Source organism: Protopterus annectens, chromosome 2.part0 (assembly GCF_019279795.1).
Source record: "Protopterus annectens isolate FY-2018-M chromosome 2.part0, PAN1.0, whole genome shotgun sequence".
Classification (NCBI taxonomy): Eukaryota; Metazoa; Chordata; order Ceratodontiformes; family Protopteridae; genus Protopterus; species Protopterus annectens.
The window spans coordinates 315,511,158-315,526,493 of NC_056728.1; the positions used below are offsets into that span (position 1 = coordinate 315,511,158).

General features: G+C 40.8%; 1 protein-coding gene across 1 annotated transcript in view; it reads left to right on the forward strand.

The window, feature by feature from the left end:
- The window catches only part of CCDC192 (coiled-coil domain containing 192), a 1,678,242-nt gene that overhangs the window by 788,409 nt on the left and 874,497 nt on the right, over window positions 1-15,336 (forward strand). The window lies entirely within an intron of this gene.

Sequence of the window (15,336 nt, forward strand, 5' to 3'; positions counted from 1 at the left end):
AGACCCCCCCCCCCATGGAAAAATGTCACAATGACTTAACCTTAACCGTTCCAAGCCCTGCTCAACTGCCTGCTCCCTTAGGAGGAAAACCTGTCCTGCATGCAAAAAATTGGGAACTCATTCATTACTCAGGACAAATTGGTTTTAAATATAGTTTTCCAAGGCTACAGATTCCACTTCCATACCTTACCAACCCCAAACGGTTGGCCAGACCTACCCCCAAATCAGTGGGCAGAGGCTCAACAGCAAGTTCTCTCTCTTCTAAATATCAGGGCTATTCACCCTATCCCAGCAGAAGAAAGGGGACAAGGTTTTTACTCAAGACTTTTCCTGGTACCCAGAAAAGACAGCTCCTGGTGTCCTATCCTGGACCTCTCTATTCTAAACACCTTTTTGGTAATCCCAAAATTCAAAATTCTAACACTTCAACAGCTGCTCCCTATGCTGGGCAAAGATGCCTGGTTGGCAACCTTAGACTTAAAGGAAGCTTACCTGCACATTCCAATAAGGGAATCTTGCAGGAAATACCTATGCTTCAGATCAGTTCTCTGCACTTCCCTTTGGCTTATTTACTGCGCCCAGGGTATTCACAAAGTATCTAGCTCCAGCCATTGCATTTTGCAAGCAGATAAATATTCAAATATACCCATACCTGGACAATTGTCTGATTCAGGCAGAAAACTAAGACCTGCTATTAAAACGTCTGGCATTTGTAAAGAAACGTCTAACCTCGCTATGGTACACCATAAACGAAAAAAAATCTCACCTAGTACCCTGCCAACAGATTGTATTCCTGGGAGCAAGCTTGAACACAACTTCCCAGATGGCTTTCCTCATGCCAGAGAAACAAGTTTATTTGACAGCCTACTTCACACTACTGGCCACAAAGACCCAGCTATCTGCAAGGAAAATTCTGCAAGCCCTGGGGTTCATGACCTCTAGCATTCTACTATTTCCATATGCAAGACTGCATATGAGGAAACTACAATGGTATCTAAAAAGCCTATGGTACAACATTCTCAGGACCTGGAAACAATGATTCCTATCATTCCTTGTATAAAGACAGAGTTCCTTTGGTGGGCAGAGGCCTGCCACCTGAACAAGAGGCTCCCTTTAAATTTACCCCCTGCTGCCCAAACCCTAACAACAGATGCAATCAAACTATGCATGGGGGGCTCACTTGGTAGGGCAGTGCATTCAGGGCAAATGGAACCCGAGTCAGATTCACCTGCATATCAACCAAAAAGAAATGTTAGCTGTACACAGTTCTCTGACAGCCTTCAAAGACCACATCCTTCCAGGACAATTATTGGTAATGACAGACAGCACCACAGTTATGTGGTACATAAACAAGCAGGGGGGAACCCACTCGTACCCTCTCTGCAGACTAGCCATGGCTTTGTGGAACACAGCCTTGAGCTACCAAGTGCACCTACAAGCTCAGTTCCTGCCAGGCAAGCTAAATTCACTGGCAGACGACCTAAGCAGAAATCTCATGGACCCACACGAATGGAAACTGGAACCAAAAATATTCAACCTCTTGAGGAACAAATGGGGGACTCCAGAAATAGACCTGTTTGCTTCCTCCCAGAACTACCAATTGGACAAATTCTACACAAGGACTCCCCACAGTCAAGCTTGGAAAGTGGATGCCCTGTCCTTTGCCTGGGAAAGCCTCCTTGTTTATGCCTTTCCCCCTCTGCCTCGCCTCTCGAAGGTTCTGCTAAAGATCAAACAGGACAAACCAAGGACAATACTGATTGCACCAGACTGGCCACGCCAGCATTGGTACCCCCTCTTGTGCAGTATGATAATGCTGGAGCCATTGCTGGAGCCATGGCACCTACCTCAAACACCTTTCATGCTGTCCCAGCAGGCGGGCCAGATTCTGCACCCTCAGCTTCAAACCCTGAACCTTACAGCCTTGCTAATCCCTTGAACTCTCCAATAGCATCCCTCAGTAAGCAGGTGCTAGATGTTATTCTGGAAGCAAGGAGGCCTAGCACTAGAAAATCTTATGCTGAAAAGTGGAAAAGATACTGTTCCTGGAGCCAAACTCAGGGGATGGGCACAACAGTACCCAGCTTACCTCATATTCTTCAGTACTTAACAGAAATGCTCCACAAGGGCCTACCCTTCTCGTCAATTAAAATCCATGCCTCTGCCATTTCAGCACATTATAATACTGAACCACCCGTCTTCTCTCAGCCCCTGTTAAAGCAATTCCTCAGAGGAGCCAAAAATCTAAGACCCCCAGGCGAGCCTCTACTCCAGCCTGGGACCTTAACTTTGTATTGGAAAAGCTCACTCTCCCTCCATTTGAACCAGCTGCAACTGCAGAGTTGAAATTCCCTTTCTTGGAAAACAGCCTTCCTTCTAGCTATCACTTCAGCAAGAAGAGTGTCTGAATTACAGACCCTCATGGCAGTGGAGCCTTTCATTATCTTCCATGCAGACAGGGTTTCCCTCAGGACCAATCCTTCCTTTATGCCCAAGGTGGTATCTAGTGTGGCCCTAAATCAGTCCATTCATTTGCCTACTTTTTTCCCAAATCCACAAAGCAAAGGTGAACGAATACTGCACTCTTTGGACGGGCACAGACAACTTAGATTTTATTTGGACAGGACCAAGCCTCTCAGAAAATCTGAACAGCTGCTAGTTGGCTTTGCTGCAGGGGCAGAGGGGAAGGCCATTTCAAAGCAAACCATTTCTAAATGGATAGCTCATTGCATTCATTTCTGCTATAAGCACCATGGAAAAACTACCCCACAGGGGAAAAGATCACATTCCACCAGGGCTGCATCTACCTCTACAGCTTTCCTCAGAGAAGTCCCTACCAGGGACATACTAGAAACTGCTACCTGAAGCTCTGTACATACCTTCACCAAGCATTACTACATGCCTATTTTTTCTAAATCCAGAGCTGGTTTTGCCACTGCAGTCTTGCAGGGTTTAATAACTGGTCCTAATGCTCTCTAAATTCCTCCTCCCTTCCATAGCTTTGGGAAAAACCCAAATGTAATGACTGCAACAGTGAAACACGAAAAACATAGTACAGTTGTGTACACTTACCATAAATGTAGATGTTCGAGTGTATTTAGTGTTGCAGTCCTGATTACCCTCCCTCCAGCCCCCTGACTTCTCTTGGCTTTACCTTCCTTCTTGTTTGGTGTATTTAAGCTTTCTGGTGTATTTGCTTTTTGTTGGAGGTGTAACCTAACATATAATTGCTTCCCATTATGGGGGCACCTGACATCTGGGGCAAGAAAAACTGATGTAATGGCGTCGGCTGCATGTTTTATACCCCTGACGACTTGATGTTATGGAAGAAGAGACAGCATCCGGCGCAGTAATCCAAGACTTTGATATTCAGACCGGCTGAGGGCTACCTGCAGGCTGATAACCGAAATGTAATGACTGCAACAGTGAATACACTGGAACATCTACATTTATGGTAAGTGTACACAACTGTACTTTGTCTGCACTAATGGGAAGCAATGAACCTGCCATGATAATTGCCGTAGCACTGTCACACTGACAAGTACTTCATGCCACAGAGCTGTTCACTTTATTTTCTTTGGGCTTATCCATCAGAAGATTAATCATCAAAAAACATTATTAGCAATTATTAGCAACATCAAGTTTATATTCAGGACTAATATCACAACATTTATTATTATTCACAGAAATACAGTGTTATCTTTACAGATCATCATTATTAAAATATACATGTTCTGTACCTACTCTGTAATATATGCTTTGCCAAAAATAGTTCCTGGAAAAACACACACATTTATAAAACTTGGTGGATATGTGTTGTTATGCATCCATAAAATATTTCAATAAACTCTTAAGCTTTAACGCTAGGTACTGGAAGGTACAATTGTCTTCTTTGTCCATAATTAGTAAAACATCTTCAGCAGTTATTTGGCATTGTTCTGTAATGCTAATAAGAGTTAACATTTCTTGTTGTTAGCACTTCTTAACTATTACTTGCAAAATGTCAACTAAAAAAGTGACAGTGGTTCTGCCAGTCACCAATTTCCTGATATTGCGAGTCTTGTTTGTGGTCTTTTATAATTTTTTTTTTGTCTTTTTATAAATAGTATCACTGATAGTTTGACAATCAAAAATCATGGTTGCATTCTCTGGTACTTTGTTTTAATGAAAATGTTTTCTACATGAAGGTGCTGTCTTCTTCTCTCCTCTACTGCTTATTTTCTTTTCTTAGTTAATGTTTCTTTCATGACCTCCTCATGAATTTCATGCTATTAATTTCCTGTTAAACTCTGTCTCTCTATTTTTCTGTTGCCCACTGTTGATTCTGCTATTGTGCCTTATTCTCTCTCTACTTACCCCAACCATTCCTCCTTTCTCAGTGCTCCCTCTCATATTTCATTCTTTCTTCCACTTTGTTGCATTCTGTTCTCTACTAGTCAGAAAATGATTTATTCCTCAGTTGTCTGATTGAATAAGTCTGCACATTATCAACTTTATTAAGTTACATGATAAGTGGAATGTTTAGTTAATTGCTTATATTATTCAGTTTTGTTTTGTTAGTTTATTTCCATAATTATGTCCATGTTTAGTAAAATACTTACCAAACTGCCCTCTTTGGACAAGAATTGAATGACTCTTAAGTCTATACTATGTTGTTTAGATGTTGTTATGTTGAAGCTTTTCTCCTCAGGCCTTCTCTGAAGATGACTCTACCCTAACAGAACAACTTATTTACTAAGGAAAGCATCCTTTCATAGACATTATCCTTATTAGTATGCTTTACAAGGCTGCAGTTGGAGTAACAATGCTACTAACTACGCATTAAAGCTGCATCTTTGGAAACAAGTTGACTGGAACTGCCACCTTCTAAAGGACTGTCTAGACATGGTTTATGACAGCCCTGCCAACCATTTCAAAGTTCAAGAACTGGTCATAAGTAGTCTGTCTGGAAACTTTGGTATGTATGGAATTGCTTGAATTAAGGAAGGGTTCCTCTTCACCTCTTTATTCCATCCAGCTGATCTGATATATGTTTCCTTGAGCCACTGCTTGGATCCAGTCCAGCAGAGAGAGTGCTCCAGCCTAGAGCCCCTTTAACAAATCTTCCTTCCCATGGTCTCTCTGTCCCCTTACTTACCACTGATCTCATTGCTGCCTTTATGAAAGCAGCATGATCTTGGCAACAAATAAGTGTTCCAACTCATTCTGTAGTAAATGAAAAAACTTTCTACAGGGTCCTTTCTTTTGTACATTTAGAACAGTATGGTTAGTTATATATTTGGTTCATATGTTCATAGATACATATTAGGCTAGCTGCCCATGTGGGCCATTTTAAGCCTAGCCAGTTTCCCCTACAAAGGGTAGAATCAAATCATGTACCTTGTGTCTCTGCAGTAAACACATTAACCTTTATACCAACCCTAATCCTCTTTTCAAAATGTTTTTCTCGTGTTTTACTCTCTATGCCTCTGGGATTCATTACTATCTTCCTTCTAGGCAGTGTGACTTAGCTGTTAAGACAGTTGTTGCTGTTTTACAACAACATTTCTATTGCAGTATTAGTATTTATGCTGCTAGTATGATTCATCTATTAGAACTGTCATTTGCTTTTTTCTAGTAACCTGTTAAGTGTATTTATGGTTAGTGTGCGAATTTAAACTTTGTTAGGAGTTCGTGTTTAATGTAGTTAGCAGTTGTGAGAGATAAAACTTTGTTAGGGTCTGTTTAAGATTTATGATTCTAGTGTTAATTAAGAACTGGCCTTGTATTTCTATGTTTGGCACCTTTTTACTGTAACAATCATGAGGAAACAGTCAAGATTTAAAAAATGTACCAAATGCAGTCACAAAATTCCCCCTTCAGGTTCTGCACACCTTTGTGTGTTGTTCCTAGGGTACAGCATCTGTCTTTTTCATGTAACATTTGCTGTTCCATTGTATCCACAGTACTGGTAGACTGGGGGAATAAACTTCTTATCAAAGGTCCCCATCTGTTGAATCCAGAAACTGAAAAGATAAAGCAACCAGAAAAACAAACTAAATCTAAGGATATGAATCTGAAAAAGGGGTCTGCCAAATCTTCAGCACCGTCCTCGACTCCCAAAGCTCCTAGACTCAAGGAGCATAGGGCTTATACCTCTACTTATGCTGCACAGCTGGATCCAAAATTCCTTCAAGCCATATCTATTCCAGATTGTCCTAAGAAATAAATGTCTGACAAAACTGAATGTTTTCCTTGCAGACTCAGCCATCCTTCCAGTCTTATAGAAGCACGTCAAGGCCAGTTTGGATCACCTTATGTAGAAGTTTCCAAAGACTCAGATTTAAATGGGAGTCATTTCTTCCCCTTCAGCTTAGATGGCAGTTGGATCTGTCCACTTTATCTCTATCCAGGCTCCCTCACTGCTCTGACATTTGACTCTAGTCTCCTTGGGACTAACATTCTTTCCAGATCCTGCACCCCAGATGTCAGTTGTAGAACAGAGCATGTGTTGTAACTTTAAGAAGCATTTCCAAGTATAGGCATGACCATATAAATAGTGAGCACATGCAGGCAGCAGTGCCATATTGAGAGAACAGCAGAGTGTTAACACATATTACTGTAGTAGTCAGTCTGTTTATAAGTTTATTTAAGTTTAAGTTACTAAGCCTTAATCTTGATGTGTTTGTATATAATAAAGCTGCTTGAACCGAACCCACAACAGTGTTCATCTGTTTTATCCTGACCAGGCAAGCGACATGGTGTCAGAACCGGGATTGAGGTGCAACTTCTTCAAGCCATGAGGTGCAGAGTTGACAGTGAAGGTATACTGAGCAGGTTGAGTGATACAGTGCTCAAACAATTAAAAAAGACCAGAAACAAACTTCAGGTATCCAAAACTTGTACAAATTATTTATTTTGCAAAGAAAATTATATGGAATATTCGTGAAGCACAAAACACATTATTAATCAAACAAGTAGCACAAAACATATTATTAATAAAATGAAAGGCACAAAACACATTGTTAATTAAATGAAGTCTTCAAAACCACGATAGTTTATAAAAATTATCAGAAATACTTATATGTGGTTTAGAGTTACCTCTGATTTGCATAACCAGCATGTTTAAAGTAAAACGAGCACAAGAAAAGTATAATGAGCATGATAAGAGGTTGAATGGGCATAACAAGTACAATAAAAGGGCAACTTTGGCATGAGATACTATTTTGCATTGACCAAAGCCATTCAAAGTATAACTAGAGTTGTGCAAAGTATCTCAGAGTGTGTAAGTGTTTGCAGTGTGTGCTCTATTACAGTGCAATTATTTCAGAGAGTTTACCATGTGAAAAGTACAGTTATTTTGCAAAGTGCAGTCAAAGTACCACCATTTTGAAAAGTTTCTTGTGCTGTGTACATTTATTCGCAAAGTGCCACCATTTCAAAGTGTTTTTTTACACTGATAAAGGGTGGTTTTGCAAAGTACAGTGATTTTATAGTGTTCTTGTACTACAAAGACTTATTTGGCAAAGTGCAGTTATTTCAAAGAGTCCATTGTGCTATTGGGCATAGTTACAAGTTCTGGCATAAATTTCTGGTGTGTGTGTGTATGTTCATGCATAATTTCAAGCACCTTCACTACTGTGTGTTGCTATGGCAGAGGCATTTTGCAGACGCAGTCCACTTGTGTTTGATCATAATATTGGAGAGAATTCGAGAGTATTTGAGCAGGAATACGATATTTTCATACAAGCAGTTTTTTCTGACAAAGATGCATGTATGAGAGCATTTATTTTGCTTAATATAGTGGGGTCAGAAGCCATTGAAAGAGAGTGATCATTTGTGCATGCACCAGCAGTATATGCAGGAGAGGGGGAAAGCTGCCATATTGTTGACCAGCTGAATCAGGAGAGGACCATGAGTACTTGAAATGTAAATTTAGAGAAATGTGTAGCCCCCAGATGAATATTACATTAGATAGGCACTTATTTTATTCAACAGACTAAACGCCAGGTGAAATTTTTGCAGCTTATATCACTGACTTGAGAAATAAAGTTAAAATGTGTAGATTTGGTGATTTGAAAGATGAGCTGATAAAGGAGAGTCTTGTGTGTGGTGTTAATAATGCTGCAGTGAGAAAGATTTTGCTTTGTGACAGTGATTTAACATTGAGCAAAGCTATAGAGAGTCGTCAAATCCATGATCTCACAGAAAGGCACACAAGTATGCTTGCAAATGATATGGTTTTAGCAGCCTCTAGAACAAGTGTAGACAGCATGCAGCATGTAACTAGCAAAACAAGCCCAAGCACATGGCAGCTGCAGCCCCTGTATGTTTTCTAAGGAAGACCCGTAACTTTCCAGTAAATTCTAAAACTAGCTCAGCAAAACGGACATAATCAGTGCAGTATAAGGGTGAGTCAGCAAAACGCAAGTCAAGTCTTATTGTTAACTGTCATAATTGTGGTGCCAGTCATGAGTTTAAAAGAGAGAAGTGCTCAGCATTTGGTCAGCAATGCCAAAAGTGTAAAAAAAATGGAACCACTTTCAAAGGTTTGTAAATCAAGTAAGCCTCATTCAGTTATTAAGAAAGGTCATGCAAAAAAGCAAGCTGATCACCTAGAAAGCTGCAACCCTACTTTCTATGTAGATGGTGTATCAGTGGTCGGTGAAAATGTTAATGCAGTAGATTTGTTGGCAAAGAACAAAGTGTTTTGCACTGTCCTGATCAATGGTAAACCCACGGAGCTCAAAGTAGACACTGGTTCAAAGTATAATGTTATGTCAGCAGAAACATTTGCTAGAGTAAGAGCTGGTGAACATCTTAATTTGGCTAATTTTGTGAAGCTTGTTGCTTATGGAGGTGAAGAGATTCAAACTGAAGGCTTAGTAGTGCTTTCATGCTATGTGGCTGAGAACAGTTACAGCTTGCAATTCTATGTGTACTCAGAAGACCTGTGCAGTCATTATTAGGTCTCAGAGACAGTTTAAGAATGAAACTACTTTCTTTTACCAAAAAAGTCCATCATGTAAGCACATGTCCTAGTTCCAGCTTCACTGATGCTATTTTCTCAGAGTATACTGATGTTTTCAACGACAAGCTAGGCAAACTTCCAGTTGTGTACTCCATGAAAGTAGACCCAAAGGTCAGTTCAGTGGTAGACCAGGAGGAGAGTTCCAATAGCTATGCAGGACAAAGTATAGGTCCAGTTGGATAAGATGGTACAGCAAGGTGTGATTTGTCCAGTCACAGAACCAATTGAGTGGGTGTCTTCAGTGGTAGCTGCTCAAAAGAAAAGCTCAGATGAAATCAAAATATGCATTGACCCAAGATACTTGAACAAGTCATTAAAAAGACCTCATCATCCTATGCGTACAGTCAAGGAGGTTGTCACTCTCATTCCAAGTGCCACTGTTTTTTCTGTCTTGGATGCGAAGAGTTCATTTTGGCAAGTAATGCTTGATCGCAAATCTTCACTACTGACTACATTCAGTACTCCATTTGGTAGATACAGATTTCTCAGAATGCCTTTTGGAATACATTCTGCAAGTGAAGTCTTTCAGCGTGCAATGGAGCAATTTTTTCGGGTTATCCATGTGCTATAATAGTGGACGATTTACTGGTTGGAGGTAATGGAGAAGCAGAGCATGGCGGAAACCTCAGGAAAGTTCCGGACAAAGCGCATGAAGTGAACTTGAAGCTCAGTTCTCTGAAATGTAAATTCAGTCTACCAGAAGTTACTTATGTAGGTCATTTATTTACCAGTACCAGACCCTTCAAACAAGCAGCCATTCTTGAGATGTCAGCTTCAGACAATGTCCCAACCCGGCAGCGTTTCCTTGGTATGGTTAACTATTTGGGCAAATTTATACCTGCCTTCAGTGAGTTATCAGCATCTTTAAGAGAACTGACATGCAAAAATGTTGTTTGGTTATGGTTGGAACAGCACCAGAGAGCATTTGATAACCTCAAACAGCAAATTTCCAATCCCCCTACATTGAGATACTATGATGTCCGCAAACCAGTAATTCTTTCCTGTGGTGCTTCAAAGATCCGTCTTGGTGCAGTTTTCTTCAAGAGGGCAGAACAGTTTGCCTATGCATCTAGAACTTTTATCCAAACTGAAATGCAGTATGTTCAAATTGATAAGGAACATTTGGCAGTTGTGTTCCCATGTTCGAAGTTCCATGATTATATTTATGGTCAAGCTGTCCAGATCAAGACTGATCATCAAACTCTAGTCACTATTTTAAAGAAGCCTATGCATACATCTCTAGCAAGACTACAAAGAATGATGCTCAGATTACAAAAATACAACATAAAAAGGCTTATACAAAAGGCAAACTTCTTTATCTGGCTGATACTTTATCTAAATTCCCCCAAAATACCACAGAACAGCTTCATGCAGAGAATTTTGACTTCGATGTCATGGAAGTGCATCATTTTTCTACTATGAGACTTGATGAGCTGAGAGATCATACAAAGACTGATCCAGTTTTGCAGAAGCTCCACCACTGCATCAATGTTGGATGGCCGTCAGAGCACTTTTGTGTACTGCCAGAAGTACAACCTTATTTTCCTCAAAGAGATGAGATTCTGATGGTAGATGATATCAACAGAGCAATCAAAGCCCAACTGTTTAAGAAGCATTCCTTTCAGAAGTCCAGTTATGATAAAACAAGCAGATTTCTTTGTCCGTTGAAAGAAGGAGAGACAGTGAGGATGCAAATGGCGAAAGGCTTTGATCGAATTGGTCAAGTGAGGGGTATATGTGCTGAGCCAAGATCCTACTTTGTGGAATCTAAGGGTACAGAATACAGGAGAAACTGCAGGCATCTTCTTCTGGTGTCTGAACTGATATTGCAGTATCATACCTGTGATACAGACTAGATCTCAGAGCAACCCAGACAATTTTCATATTGAAGAACATGTCTCAGTACCTATTACCATTCCTGATGATGTCCTAGATGTCCCTAAAGTTGAACATTCATTAAAGACAATCCCCATTGCTAGATCCAATTCTGATTTTTATGTTACACAATCAGGTCATATTTCTAGACCTAGTGTAAAGTGCACAGCAACCTGGACATGATTATCTTATATGTGTTTAGTTTTGTATGATTGCAGGTCAGAGAATTAGCTCTGTATAATTGCATGTTAAAAGATCATTTCTGTATAATTGCATGTCTATGAATGCTGTCATTTTAGTGTATGACCTATTTTTCAAAGAGGGAGGATATAGAACAGAGCATGTGTTGCAACATTGAGAAGCATTTCCAAGTGTAGGCACGTGAATATAAATAGTGAGCATGTGCAGGCAGCAGTACCATTTTGAGAGAACAGCCAGAGTGTTATTATGTATGAGTGCAGTAGTCAATCTGTTTATAAGTTTATTTACATTTAAGTTACTAAGCCTTAATCATAATGTGTTTGTATATAATAAAGCTCCTTGATCCAAACTTATAACTGTTTATCTGTTTTATCCTGATCGGACAAGCAACATCAGTGTTCCATACCTTGGATCTGACTCATTCGACTCCAACCTGGTCAGACATGTCTGAGTCTCAGAGCCATGTATTCAGATTGCTGTCTTCTGACCTGCTATTGATGCTGAGATCCTTGGTGATGTTGGAGTCGTTAGTCCCAGACTTCTTGACTGTGATCCTCTCATTGGTTTTGACCTTTTTTATGACTTTGGGGAGCCCTCTGCAGGTTCTTTCAGTTTCCTCTTAAGGAGAAGTGGATCTATTTGAGGGAGTGGTTTCCAAGGATATGTTGGAAGTTGTTTCAACCGTTCAGGTGCTGGGAAACATTATTGCATCTCCCGAGAGTATGCGCACAGGCTCTACTGGTCTCATTTCCTACCTTAGGCTCCCTTTCAGTCTTTACTTGTCCTGCTTTGACATCCATGGGTCATTCTATCCATCTCATATTTCCTGCCCAGGAGTAGAGGCTTCGCTATGACGATTCAGAAGACTCATAATCTGAACCCCCAAAAAACAGGGCATGTAGGAGGAAACACACTGACTCACCTTGGAGTTGCCTACATCAGATACAGACTCAGAAGATAGAGAGGGATCTCTGCAGTCCCTCTCAGAGAAGGCATCCTTTGTCGATATCCTGGAATTGATTCATCAAAGAGGATCCTGACCTATATTCCCGCCCTCTCAGGACAATGTAGTATTGTTTTAGGTGTACAAGATAACACCTTCTGTGTCATGGCTGGTTTCACTGGCTGGCAAGCTCATAGAGCTGGCACTCAGGAGAGCATGGCAGGAGTCTGACATGTGCAAGGCAATCCTTAGGAAGCCAGATAAAGTTTTATGTCTTCCAAAGCATAAACCACTCTGGTCCAAAACTGTAGACTCCATCATTGTGGCGGTGGCCACCAAGTGAATTCATAGGTTCATAGGTAGGTACTAGGCTATCAGCCCAAGGGCCTAAGTAAGCCTAGCCAACAAGGTTCCCTGGCTTACACCACCCAAGAAATATGACCATGTTTGTAATGATTGAAAAAAGATTTTCAGGAAACATCCCGAGTACAACACCATCCTTCATGCTACTAGTTTTCACCCACCGCACGTTATACGCAACATACCCAAATCTCAATTTATCAGAACTAAACGTATTTGTTCTAGTGATTCCTCTTTTCAGACTCACAAGAGGGACCTCACTAAGAGATTCTAATCCAGGGGTTATGGTATGGGCTATGTTTTAGAAGCCAGTAATATGGTTGACTCTTCTGATAGAGAAAACTTATTGAAATACAACAAACACCAACAAATCAGGGACCCTACTTTAAGATTCACTACTACTTATGCTAGGAACTCTAATCATTTGATTGACAGTGTGCACAGACACTGGAACATTCTTAAATATGACCCTGATTTAACTAGCCTTATACCTGACAAATGCCTTTTTTCTTTTCGTAGGGGAAAGAATTTGGGCTCTTTTTTCAATCATTATAAACATGGTCATAGGCATGTTGACCCCAATTGTATCCAAACCACATTGACAGGGGGACCTCTGATAGGTTGTTACCCTTGCGGACATTGTTCTAATTGTGACAAGATAAACAAGACCAAACATTTTTCAAGCAGAAATTGTCCAAGTGTTTATGACCTCAGATTTTTTGCAAACTGTAGCACCGATTGGGTTATTTATTTAGCTACCTGCCATTGTGGTTCATTTTATGTAGGAAAAACATCTAGACCACTGAAAATCAGGATTTCGGAACACCTCAGCAACATTAAAAATAAGAGGCAGACCAATGCTCTATATAAACATCACTCAGTACATGCATCTGCCAAATTTACCTTCACTATTATTGATAAAATTGTTGGCAACAAACATAATAAAACTGGGTTTCATTCCATTCTGAACACCAAAGAAAAAAAGTGGATAATTAAACTGGGGGGATTATTCCCACCTGGACTTAATGAAAATCTTTGATTGGATTTAATTGATTCTCAATGTGTCTATGTGTGTATAAATACTCTTGTTCACCATTATGTATGTAAGTAACACTGAGGAAGGCTGTGTTTGTTCCTGCCGAAACCGGTTTGTTCTTTTTTGTAATGATCTAATTTTCATTACAATATATTTTCATGAACACTGTATGCTGGCTCTGTGTGTTTTTATTTGATTCTAGTTCTTGAGAGCCGTGCATTTGCCTTACGTGCTGATGACCCTTTTTCTGGATCTCTATTAGATGCCATGCTTGGCTGAGGTTATGTGACTTTTGGATAACTTTAAAGCATTCTTCACAAATGCTCCATGTGATAGATCAACCTTTTTTGGATCCACTGTTAAAGAAAAGATGCAGGAGAAGTGAGCAAGATGGTGAGACCTTATCTGCCATGGGAATTAAATTCAAGGCCCAGCAACACCCCTTTAACAGGAACCAAAAGGGCCTCATTCACTCTGGCTTCACAGGGCCAAATGCCCGTTTGACTCCCCTTCTAACAGGATTGGCTGCAATAGAGGTAACCCTTTCAATGGCTGCAGGTTAAGGGGATAAAGTGATCTGCAAAGTCATGGGAATTGTGGTCCCTTTTCTGACCAAAGACCACAGAATCCCTGAAGGCCTGCCCAACTGCTCTTCTCTAGAGGATGGGGGATGAATCTCCCTCTACCCAGACTTGTGGTTCACCATCACATGAAACAAATTGGTAAGTGGGATGATATCCAGAGACTATTACATTCCATTTTGGGAAACCTCCCTGAATGCTGCAGTGAGTCCTCCAAATTCAATGGTCACAATTTCACCACCCTCTCTCCAAGACCATAATTATTACCAAGTCTTTTAGGTATCATCTACAGTGGAGCAGCACATTACCACACCTTCACAAAGGCAAACCCTTTCATCCTGTATTACTGTCAGTAATAGTGACCATGGACACTTACTCCCCTGGGTCAGGGGTGGGGCATTACAAAGACAGGATGGTCCAAAGTCTTAGGACAGCATCACATCAATGTCTTGGAGTTGAGGGCAGTTCACCTTGTATAACGGGAACTTCAGGACTGCCTTCCACAAGGAGTGATTTCCACACAGAGGGCTAATATGATGCTCATCTAGTATATCAGCAAACTAGGGAGAACCAAAACCTATCCCTTTTGTAGCAAAACCATGGGACTGTGGCAATGCGCGATGACTTCTCACCATTCTCTAATGGCAACCCATATTCCTGAGAAGGCCAACATTCTAGAGGACAGACTCAGCAAGAATTTTCTGCAGACTTACAGTCCAGCAAATTGCCAAACAGATATTCAGTCTAGTTGCTAGGCCAGTCCATGCTGTGACCTGTTTGATAAGCAAACCAACACCAAATTCAGCAGATTCTTTGCCATGATTCCCCACCCAGAACAAGCACTCAGGGGCACTCTGTTTCAGCATTCACCAACTGGGCTTCTTTATGCATATCCACCACTTCCTTTGATCTCAATGTTCCAACAGAAAGCTCAACAATGCAAGGTGACTGTCATCCTCATTGTATGACACTGGCCCTGACATATCTGGGCTTCACTTCTGAAAAGGGTGGGAGGGTGGCCTAATGGTTAAGGTGTTTGCCTTACAAACACAAGGTGCAGGGTTTGAGTCTCACAAGGGATAATTGGTTAGGCTTAAAATGGCTTACAAGGGCAGTTAACTTAGTACTAATCTGTGAACTCTTGGATCCACTCCCTGATCTCATATGTCACCCCCTCCAGGGAGCCTCACTCAGCCCTTTCATACCTTACACTAACCACATGGTTTCACCAATTCCATTGATAGTGATTCCCTTCCACAAGAGATGGTTCAGAGGTAACAGTCTCTCAGAAACCATCTACTAGAAAGATTTATCACAGGATGTGGAAGTG